Source organism: Pecten maximus, unplaced genomic scaffold, assembly GCF_902652985.1.
Source record: "Pecten maximus unplaced genomic scaffold, xPecMax1.1, whole genome shotgun sequence".
NCBI classification, from domain to species: domain Eukaryota; kingdom Metazoa; phylum Mollusca; class Bivalvia; order Pectinida; family Pectinidae; genus Pecten; species Pecten maximus.
In genome coordinates this window covers 1-12,569 of record NW_022980905.1, presented here as the reverse complement: position 1 = coordinate 12,569, position 12,569 = coordinate 1, and the positions used below count along the sequence as shown (strand labels likewise).

The 12,569-nt window shown below is 32.8% G+C and overlaps 1 long non-coding RNA gene across 1 annotated transcript; it reads left to right on the top strand.

Moving 5' to 3' along the window:
* The first annotated feature begins 1,156 nt into the window (after positions 1 to 1,156).
* Positions 1,157 to 12,532, top strand: LOC117319801. Its single transcript, XR_004530825.1, has 6 exons — positions 1,157 to 1,196; positions 4,977 to 5,086; positions 5,547 to 5,651; positions 6,008 to 6,218; positions 6,516 to 6,559; positions 12,146 to 12,532. It is a non-coding gene; the product is annotated as an uncharacterized LOC117319801 (long non-coding RNA).
* The last annotated feature ends 37 nt before the right edge of the window (positions 12,533 to 12,569 follow it).

The following is a 12,569-nucleotide window of genomic DNA, read 5'->3' as shown; positions in this document are numbered from 1 at the left end:
AAGGATTTGCAATACCATCATGAATATGATCTTAAATAAGAGTTATATTTGTCTACCATTTAAACAGATTTTTGTATTCATTGTCTGCCACAATGTAATGATGTACTTGTAAGACATTTTGAAATGAAAAGTATAGCAGAACTGTGCTTGTATATTAGTTAGGGGATGTTTGGAGTTAAACATTGATACTGTAAACAGAATTGATAACAATTTTGCACGTAATAAATTATAAAAAACGAATTAAAGAAACATTGGTGAAACATACTATCTTTGGAATAAAAAAATAACAGAATTTCTGGCATACATTTGAATATAGCCTGTTTGATGTAAATGGATTCTTGTTAGAAAACTGATGATTCCTGTTGTACCTGACTGTTGCTACTGTTAAACTGAATGTTTAGTGAAGTTATCATCATTACTGTAACCGGTTGTCAAGCACAGCGTGTATTGACACAGATTTAGTAGTGACGTGGTCAAATGTTCTCTAAGAACTGAACGCTTGAGTCATTTGTTGTTAGCTTACCTCGCGAAGAAGTTAAATATGCACCCATTTCCGCAATATTCAGTTTAGTTTTTTGACAAAATAATCACTTGACGTTAGTTTTTTGTGCAGAGATCATCAAGTAACAAGAGAAAACGCTAAAATTGCGTTGATCAGTCCTTTGAAAATGGCACCGTCTAGATGACGTTTCGATAACGTCACAAATAGACGACGTCATAATTTTGTTTCCGATTCCGTCGCTTATTAATCCGCTGAGCCTATTTTCTACTGCATATTTGCTAATTATTCGCAGTCCGAGTTTACTAAGCTGAAGAAGGGAGATATGTAACTATTTAAATTTGCTTTCGTCTCTCATCCTTCATCAATCCTATCAATAATAAAATGTTTCCCTCAGCTTCGATTGCATGTAGAATGAAAACATTTCATCATGCCACTCAATCACATATTTTGTTATTATTTATAGTTAACTAAAAGACGAGGTGGCCGCACCACAAAGCGATTAGCCGGTTTTACGATTCCTAACACTCCGAACAATTCCTAACAATTCCTAACGCGCCAGCCATACAGAGTGTTGTATTCCGAAACAATTCCTAACGCAATCGACCAATCAGAAGCCTAGATTTATCAAGTGCGAACATTTCCTAACATCCAACATGGCGGACAAGGCGGCAAAAGGTATATGGAGCTGAAGTTGGTAAAATCCTTATTTTCTCGTTATTTATCGAATTGCGTGATTGTTATTATATCTGAAAACCTTTAAGAAGTGAAGTTTTACATGTTTTAGTCGATTTCTGACTTATATTTAAGTCCAGCCTCCAATATTTGGTAATTATTGCCATCACTAAAAATATAGGTCAGCGCTGTTGAAGTGCAAGAAGTTTTCCAAGTTTAATTAATTGTATTCCTCCCTCTTCTCCATACAAAATGTTATTTCAATAAATGAATCACTTAAAATTGGCCAATATTTTTATAATCATTAATTCATACTGTGCATGTGACTTCACGATCGAGAAAAAAAAATAACATGAAAAATCTATAAATAGATTTTCTAAAAATTTACGATACATTCATTTAAACTAATTAAACCTTCACAGAATGCTGTATGTTATAGTTTTATAGTTTACTCTGAGACATATGACTGAAACACATTTAATGTGAATTGAATTCAGTTGGAAATTAGTTGTGTGTTATATATATCAAGATGATGTTATACCGATTGTCTTTATATATATATAGCTCTATATAGTATATATGGAATTTATTATTAAACAAATATTTTCGGCGGGTATATGCCACAAGCCTTACATATAGTGCATCCTTTAATGAAAGACAGCTGAATCACTTAACGTCATTGGTCATGTATTTAGTAGGCCTACATGTAATCATTACACTGATCTGTCAAATTTGACAATTCATTAGGATAGAGGATTAAATGTAATTACATTCAATTAAATTCAAATTCTTTTTACAGTTGGTACATCATTAGATCTAATGAGCTATCCAAACCGACCCAAACAGTATACGTAAAAGACATGCACAGAAACAATATAGATAAAACATAAAAAAAAAATACATACAAGTGTATTTAGTACATTTTCCTGTATGGGAGTTTATGAAAAAAATGGAGATGTCATTATGTAAGGCAAATTAAAGGGGAACTTTAATTAAGATCCGAATCTATCTTCAGGCGATTACTTTTTAATGCTTAGTAACACTATAACAACATTATGACGTTTTACAACCAATTACATAATGGGGAGGTAATAATTACGTTACTGTATTTTAAGGTGTAACGCGACCGACACCAATATATATATATATATATATGTAATACAGCTTTTAATGTCCACTATAAATATCCCTCTGTGGTCTTTCGAGGAGGAGTAGCTGTACGTGATAACGTCGGCCCAGAGGATATGGTATTGTAGGCCACTATTCAATATCTCAAAACATTCATTACATGTTTTGAAGTACTTCAGAAACCTATAGCTAGATACCGGTAAACCAAATTGACAGGATACATAGGATGTCCAACATTAACTCTCTCAGGACTCCCATCCATCTCTGCTAGCGTTCGGTTAACCGTGGTTCATAAGCTCACGGTTCTGTTTGCTGTTTGTGGATTTTGGTTCGGTTCTAAATAAGTCGGTCGTTTTCGTCCGCATTGTAGCAAAGGCGTGTGCCTTTTGTGTTATATGATTGATATCTTTAACGATACACGCCTTTGACTATTAACTATGTAGTCGCGCATTCGCAATGAAAAACACGACTGTATTGGTTAGGATTGTTTACCTGACACCACAGATGGCGGCCAAACTGAAATCAGCTGTGTGGGAATATATCAATTTTATTAACAAGGATGGCGTTGTCGATAAGACAATAACTGAGTGCAATAATTGCAAAACGCAATTCATATATGCAACGGGATCGACGTCTTCAATGACGGCACACGTATCCTGTAAACGCGGCATAATGTTAAAACCCAGGGAGCCTACCGCAAGGACTACGAGGTCAGGCTCATGTCAAAGTTGTTGTTGCTTATGATCAGTGCTCACAGTATTAATGTTTTACAGTTTGATTAACAATTTATTTAAATATTTTCTAATCTAGTCAACAAATGACGCAGTGGCAGTATGGCAGAAAGTCAGAGATTTTGTCTTTCTTAAAAATTCAATAATGAATACCTTGAGATGAAGTTTTGTGATTTTTTTTACTGTTTTATTATTTGTTAGCATATTAAAAGTAATTTCAATGCCCATATGTTCTTTTAAGTTCTTGTTTAATTAAGATATGTAAAAAAAAAAAAATTACAAGGTTGCCTGAACCAAACCGAAATAACCGAAAACCGACAAAAAAAATGAGAACCGAACCGAACCGAAAAAAGTCTGAACCGCGACACCCCTATACTACGTACTACTATACCCATTCTACTTGTTTTCCTATTTTTTCATGTTAGCTGAAAGGCCGCAGGCTTTAATAGCAGACGTAAAACCATTAGATAAATAAATAAAAGGCTTTCAGATTTATTTGGGTTAAGGTGTTCCCATTGGTACAGCATTTGGACATGTTGACCTAATTGGCCCTGACCTTTGACCTATTTCAACTATATTGAAATAGGTCAAAGGTCAGGGCCAATTAGGTCAACATGTCCAGTAAATGGATTGTTTTTTATTGCTATATATATTAAGCAATAAAAAACAATCCATTTACTGAAGCCTATTTTCTAAGTAAATATAATAAACATATCATATTGTTTTGTTTTTTTTTTTAATTAAATCAAATTTGCAATTAAATTAATAAAAAGCGTGTTCAATGATTTTTTTGATTTTTGATATAGCAACACACATTATGATAACAGGAAGTGTTTTACTTGTATATATGTTTTTATTTCCTGATGCCTTTATATACATAGCATTTCTGTTATTTTGAATATATTTTTTCTAATTCCTGAATCCTGATCCGTGTATGTACATACATCCGTCCCTATTATTAGTGACATTGCTGGAGAATTTTTCACAAACAAGTATATATCACGTATTTGTCCTAATGTCTGGGAAATATTATAAATCACTATTTAACATTCATTTGACTGTTGATGCATTCTTTCCAACATACTTTTAAAGTGAATATAGTGTATTTATGTAACATTGTGAAATCGATAGCCTACCTTGAGCTCCTAATTAGACTTGATATATGTAGAACTGATATGATCTATCTAACATACAGTAAGCTTTTAGTTTCTTATTATGCCTTCAACAAATTTTGCTACCCAGATAGGGATTTTATCGTTGAATGTATACATACTAAATGGTGATGATGGTGTATATATATATATGTTATATATATGGAAAATGTATCACCTGAAGACCTGAAAACATTATTGAAACACAGTTGTGTTGATTTTTAGCTCACCTGGCCATGGTCTAAGGACCACGGTGAGCTTATGCCATATTGTGGTGTCCGGTATCCGTCTTTCCATCCGTCAACAATTGACTTCTTCATATATATAACTGCTGATTGTAATTGAACAAAAGTTGACTGGTATAGCATCATTATGAGGTGGGGCTGACCCCACTGAGGGCTTAGAGCAGTGCCGAAAGTGGTCAATTTGGCTAAATTGCTAGCTAGCACTATATGAACTAATTATTTGGAAGGCAGTTTAGGGGATGAGGATAAGAAATCTATAAGAGTCCAGCTAACCCCCAGGGGACTAAGAGTTGGGGCTTAAAGGGGTCAATTTACTAAATTGATAAAAATAACTTTTTTGAAACTAAGCAATACATATATGGCTCATATATGACTGCATGGTGGCGTCCTTATGGGATATAGACATTCAAAGTTGTATAAATTGAAATGGTGGGGCTGACTCCCAGGGGCCTGAGTGGCATGGCCAAAAGGGGTCCATTTGGCAATGATTGTTAATATTAATGACTTTTTCTCTTGAACTAATCAATGTATTACATTGATATTTCAGTGGAATCATCCCTTGGAGGCTGAAATATGTTGAGATCAACCTGACCAAGTTAACCACCACAACGTACTTATACATATAGCATAGCTGCGCATCAAATGATCAACATTTAGGTTTGTAGCGGATCTGAACTTTTATTCTTTACTATCACAAACAAAGATTAAGCAATGGATTCCTGGAGTCTAAGTCTTTGTCAATCACCTTCATGGTTCAACTTCAACATTGGTTGTTCTGTACAGCCACATCTCACCCGCATTGTTTTTAACCTACTTGCAAGAAATTCCAGTTTGGCTACCATGTATATGGAAGTTCTGATGATGTATCTTTACAAAAATTGTATCTTCAATTTGCAATAATGATCATATTATAAATTAAGCAATAGATATCGCTGATATATGACTGCATGGTAGCGTCCTTATTGGATATAGACATTCAAAGTTGTATAAATTGAAATGGTGGGGCTGACTCCCTGGGGCCTGAGTGGCATGGCCAAAAGGGGTCCATTTGGCAATGATTGTTAATATTAATGACTTTTTCTCTTGAACTAATCAATGTATTACATTGATATTTCAGTGGAATCGTCCCTGGGAGGCTGAAATATGTTGAGATCAACCTGACCAACCACCACAACGTACTTATACATATAGCATAGCTGCGCATCAAATGATCAACATTTAGGTTTGTAGCGGATCTGAACTTTTATTCTTTACTATCACAAACAAAGATTAAGCAATGGATTCCTGGAGTCTAAGTCTTTGTCAATCACCTTCATGGTTCAACTTCAACATTGGTTGTTCTGTACAGCCACATCTCACCCGCATTGTTTTTAACCTACTTGCAAGAAATTCCAGTTTGGCTACCATGTATATGGAAGTTCTGATGATGTATCTTTACAAAAATTGTATCTTCAATTTGCAATAATGATCATATTATAACAATTTATTATAAGATAATAATTTATCGGTATCAATTACAAATTAACTGATTATATAACTCTGTCTTACAGTTTGAAATATTGTTTACATTATTTTCAGGATGCCTAAGAAAGGTCAACCTGATAGCTACTGGGAGGGTGTGATGAAGCAGTATGCTGCTGGTAAATTTAAATTTTCCACTGGCAAGAAGCCTGGTAGCCGTAAATGGAAAGACACCATCAGAAAGATTGATGAATGTCCACGTCACCTTATGATGCAGACAGTGGATCTGTTAGGACGGCGGATTTTATGTAAATGTGGTTACCATAAGGTATGTTGAATATGAACTTACTATTTTTATGCCCTTAATGAATAACCAATATAGATTTATTTCTATACAGAATTATGTAAAGAAACAATGAGTCTGTTCAATTTTTGAATATATTTCTGGATTTAAAAAAAAAAGTCTTTCAAAGAAAGTAAAATCAAAATGAGATGTTTTCTAATTTTAGTAAATATTTTTGTCTTAATTTCTACAAGCTTTGTTATATATATATATAATATTTTTTAAATTGTCTTAATCTGTTTATAGAAACATATAAAAAAATAGATATGTATAACGTTTTAGAAAAATGTTGCAGAAGACCTACATTTCTTGGAGAAAAGGTATTGGTAGGTTTTCAAAGGAGGTTGTATTATATATATTTATCTGTTTCTGGTGTGTATATGGGCTTTCACATACTAATGGCTTTCTTGCAGTATTATTGGCTTTGGTGTGTAGTTTTTTGTTTAGCTTTCACCCTTCTTACCTCATGTTCCCTCTGAGGGACACGTCTTTGCACATATCAACCAGCTATGAGCTAGTAAACCACATATCTTCCAATCAGTATTTCCATAACCCTTTGCTTGATTGATATTTCAGTATGTGTGTTTGTCACTAATAGTAAGTGACCAATAATGCATTCTTGTGACTGTGATATGTAGGGACAACACTGAAAACTCTCAAAAGTTATATAGCGGAAACACTGAAAACACTCACACTTGTGATGTCGCAAACCAAAATCTTTAGCAACAAACAGCCCAGTACTGATTAGCTATGACAGGCATGTAAAAAGAAGTAAGTTTTGACAGTTCATGTGGACAAAAAAGGCGGCTTTCGATGCAGTTTTTGATCACTACAATTCACAGTTAAAATAAGGAAATTAAGTTTCCTTTCCCTGATTATCTGTGATCCAGCGCCTTCTTTAGTTTTTCCAGAATCATCAGTACTGGAAAGTAAACCTGTAAGTGGTTCCCTAATTTATAAGCCCTCCACAAATTTTAATACTAGGAGAGGGGTTAATTAAAGGATCAACAATTTATCAAGATGCTTTTCTAAAAAGCACAATTAACAAATTATGTCATGGCTTTAGAGGTAGGGCTAGACCACTAATCCATAGTCTCTTAAACCCAACACATGTTTGCTGCGGCCCTGTGCATATATGTATGCAGGCTGGTTGTGTCCTTTTTTTTCTTTCAAATATTAAAGATAACTTCACAAAATGTTTTACACACAAGTAAGTAAACTGGTCTTGTATTGCCTTCTGCTAAGGTTTTTCATGATTCCATAGTTACTATGGGGATGAATTTCATATATTTGGAGTTACATCATGCATACTTAAAGTATTCATTTTCACTTTATTTATTTTTGTATGTGTAATATGGGGTTAACAAATACTTTTATTGTTCGTCTATATTCAATTATCCAATAGAATGAACAAGACAAAATACAGAAATGTATTTCACTGCGGCAGAGGCACTTTGACTGATTTATTAAACAAATGATTACTTACACACAACAGCACAAAAAATATGTATGCATCTACAATGTACATTCCATGGATTTCATTTAATTATAAATTGACCATATAAAAACTACTCCCCACTGATCATCAATGTATGTATATCATTTATAAAATCAATCAAAGTATTTGAATCAAATTTCAGAGAGAAAACTCACTCCGCATTTCTTTAATTTTAAAAATAAATTTACGTGTCCCCGCCACTGCCTGTGTCTCCTGAATGACATGTACAAGTTATAAATATACGTTAAGGAATTGCACATGCAAATCACAGATACTCATGCCACCTATTGGCACTGCATAACATAGAGAAAATAATTTCACCCTAATTCCTACCTGTCAAATATATTATATATATGTTTGTGTGTATATACGTATATATTACATGCTGTGCTATTAATCCATTGTCTGTCTTCATATGTTTTTTGCATGCATATATTATCATTATGTAATCAAAAGTGGAACATATTATTAATAAATAAGTATTAATGTAATATGCTCATTTGTGTCTTACGAGACAAAGTTGGTGAATTATTAGAGGCTTACACAATCACACATCACTCGATCTCAGGTCTGTTTCAAAGAGAATTTTTCTGCTTAAAGCAATTTGTTTGTTGAAGAAACAAATATTGGTGATCACTCTTTATTATTTGAATTTAATTCTTTTAGTCAAAAAGAACCAAACATAGTTATTAAAGCAAGAAATGTTTGAATATTTAGTGAAAAACACAATGGACCTTTAAAGTAATGTTTCAGACATTGGTAACATATTTGAAAGGCATTAGTTTAATAAATATGAAAAGTTGTGATGATTTAAGGGTGAAAATGAAGATCAATACAAAAAAAGCAGTTATTTCAACACTGAATTGTTTAAAAGAGTCTGAGTTAACCATACTATAGTATAAAAAAAAATCTGGTGTTATTTAATTGCTTCTTTTAACATGTTTTCATTGCACAGTTCAGTATATGGGAACATAAGTAGGTGATTGAGAATGTGACAGCTTTTCAGTAGTTATAAAGATACGATACAAACCTTTTTCTCCTGCAGTTTCAATATCACCAAAAACCAAACAGATAACATCGGAACTATAAGTTGCTCCTAAAAAAAAAAACTGCTTCATATTTGTGACCGAAATAAAATGAATTGTATTCAAGGTGAAAGTGCACTTTATGATTAAGCCTCTTAAGTTATTTAAAAATCACAGCTTACAATTAACAACATTGCTTGCAATACACACTAAATTGTGATTATGATAATACAATTCCATTACTAATGATTATCATGACTTCGTTGACAGTCTACACATATCAACTAAAATTTGAAAAAAAACACCCATGTATAAGTATATGTTCTTAAGATATAATCGGTCTATCACTTGTTTTGTGAATAATTTATTTGAAGTTTTGTGAAGCTGCAAGTAATAATTATACGAATTTTTTAATGTTTAGTAGGCTACAAATACTTAAGTCAATTTTATAAGCAACTATATGTATGTTAGTTATATATATCTTATCAATTGTCTGTGTTGTTATTAGTCCCCTACCGGTGAAACCAGGGGGACAATAGGTTTTGCCTGTCTGTCTGTCCGCCCCTCCGTCCGTCCGGTAAAAGTTTTTGTTAAAAGTTTTATAATAGCACACCATTCACTTAATATTGGTATAAGGATGCTGATTCTTTGCATAGAGGTTCTTTGGGTGTGTGGCATTACTTTTGTTTGGTTAAAAGTTAAAAAAAAAATATTTTAATTTTTTGAAATATTTACCATATTATGAACTTAACTTGTTTCTCTGTATTCTTCAGGTTAAGTTTTTGTTAAAGTTTTATAATGGCACACCATTCACTTAATATTGGTATAAGGATGCTGATTCTTTGCATAGAGGTTCTTTGGGTGTGTGGCATTACTTTTGTTTGGTTAAAAGTTAAAAAAAAATTATTTTAATTTTTTGAAATATTTACCATATTATGAACTTAACTTGTTTCTCTGTATTCTTCAGGTTAAAGTTTTTGTTAAAGTTTTATAATGGCACACCATTCACTTAATATTGGTATAAGGATGCTGATTCTTTGCATAGAGGTTCTTTGGGTGTGTGGCATTACTTTTGTTTGGTTAAAAGTTAAAAAAAAATTATTTTAAATTTTTGAAATATTTACCATATTATGAACTTAACTTGTTTCTCTGTATTCTTCAGGTTAGAGTTTTTGTTAAAGTTTTATAATGGCACACCATTCACTTATTATTGGTATAAGGATGCTGATTCTTTGCATAGAGGTTCTTTGGGTGTGTGGCATTACTTTCGTATGGTTAAAAGTTAAAAAAAAATTATTTTCATTTTGTGAAATATTTGCCATATTATGAACTTAACTTGTTTCTCTGTATTCTTCAGGTTAAAGTTTTTGTTAAAGTTTTATAATGGCACACCATTCACTTAATATTGGTATAAGGATGCTGATTCTTTGCATAGAGGTTCTTTGGGTGTGTGGCATTACTTTCGTTTGGTTAAAAGTTAAAAAAAAATTATTTTAATTTTTTGAAATATTTACCATATTATGAACTTAACTTGATTCTCTGTATTCTTCAGGTTAGAGTTTTTGTTAAAGTTTTATAATGGCACACCATTCACTTAATATTGGTATAAGGATGCTGATTCTTTGCATAGAGGTTCTTTGGGTGTGTGGCATTACTTTTGTTTGGTTAAAAGTTAAAAAAAAATTATTTTAATTTTTTGAAATATTTACCATATTATGAACTTAACTTGTTTCTCTGTATTCTTCAGGTTAGAGTTTTTGTTAAAGTTTTATAATGGCACACCATTCACTTATTATTGGTATAAGGATGCTGATTCTTTGCATAGAGGTTCTTTGGGTGTGTGGCATTACTTTTGTTTGGTTAAAAGTTAAAAAAAAAATTATTTTAATTTTTTGAAATATTTGCCATATTATGAACTTAACTTTTTTCTCTGTATTCTTCAGGTTAAAGTTTTTGTTAAAGTTTTATAATGGCACACCATTCACTTAATATTGGTATAAGGATGCTGATTCTTTGCATAGAGGTTCTTTGGGTGTGTGGCATTACTTTTGTTTGGTTAAAAGTTAAAAAAAAAATTATTTTAATTTTTTGAAATATTTACCATAATATTGACTTAACTGTTTTCTCTGTATTGAATGCTTCACTGATGTGAGATTCTTTTGGAATAAAATCAGTGTACTACTATGCTGTGTTATGCAGAATTATGTTTATATTTCAATCTAAGGCTGTTATTACACATTTCAATTTAGATTCAGTTTAGATTCTTTTACTCTGTACAGTAGACATACTAAAAGAATACCTGAATATCTTTTATGGGCAGGAAACATTGTTTATTCACCCCAATAGAGTTGAATTTACACATTGTTTGGAATGAACTTATTGCCATAAAATGATCATGTTTCAGTTGAGGCTTAACTTTTTTACTCAGATTTGGCTTAAGTTTTAACTTGGGGGCACCGGTAGGGGACATGTATTGGTTTAGCAGTACTCACAGAATGCTTGTTATAAGACTGGGTATTATATCTAATATATCTATTTATTAGCACAATGTATCATATACACTATGTGTTGGTGATCCGAAGATAAAGACTTGAATTTCCTGTCGTAGTTGTAACGAGAGAAATATATATTATATATATATATGTACAATTTGTATCCATGTATGTAAATACATTGCGATCCAGGTATTCATATAATCTTATAAACGACTTCCACAGTGATCATGTCAGGGTATAGGGCCGACCGTCACTGCACCATTGGAATGTTCTTTAGTAAGAACGCCGATGTGGCGCAGCGGTATAAGCTTGGGGTATTTCTGGCTAGGCGATTGGGTGCCGTAGATCGTGAGTTCGAGGCCAGGTCAGGGCATGAGTCAAGACGTTGTTTTCCTTCGTCATTTGTGTTGCTAAGTTATATTTATATATTACCGACAGGGGATATGTTGATTGGAATAAATTATTATTGCCTTTTGAAAGGACACCTGAAATAACTTGAATTAGTACATAGTATATACAGGACCATTAAGGCTAACATATACACCTGAAAATTATACATCCATTTCTATTTATCTTTTCTGGTCAATGACCATACTAAGGTGAAATCTTGGCACTTTCAAACTGCTTTTTTTATTAAGAAGAAATCAAGCTTTGTCTGATGGAATATAGAATACATAAATATTAACATTTCAAGTCTTCAAACTTAGGCACATGATTCATTTTAAGGGCTCAGCCAAAATTTGTCATGCTAGATGTTGGTAATAGCAGATAAGAAGATGCAATGGTGTAAGAGAGATATATGTAGGATATATTTCAAATGTCATCACTTTCGGAAAACAAATAAGTATTTCATCAAGTTAGTATACTAAATGGTTACTTTTTATGAAATTCCAGGATTCTGCATCAATTCACGTATCCGAACCAACTAGTCAAACTGTGTCAGGAAGCAACACATCATCATCGACACTTCTAGATCTTCCTGCAACATCATCATCAACACTTCTAGATCTTCCTGCAACATCATCATCGACACTTCTAGATCTTCCTGCAACATCATCATTGACACTTCTAGATCTTCCTGTCACATCATCATCGACACTTCTAGATCTTCCTGCAACATCATCATTGACACTTCTAGATCTTCCGGAAACATCATCATCGACACCTCTAGATCTTCCGGAAACATCATCACAACCCGTTGATGAATCCATTGAGTGTGGACTCTGCAAGGCAACTGTTGCTATTTTGGATTTTGAGGAACATCTTCTTCAAAAGCATGTGGAAAGTGTCCCTCAGCAAACAGCAAGCTAACCGTTTC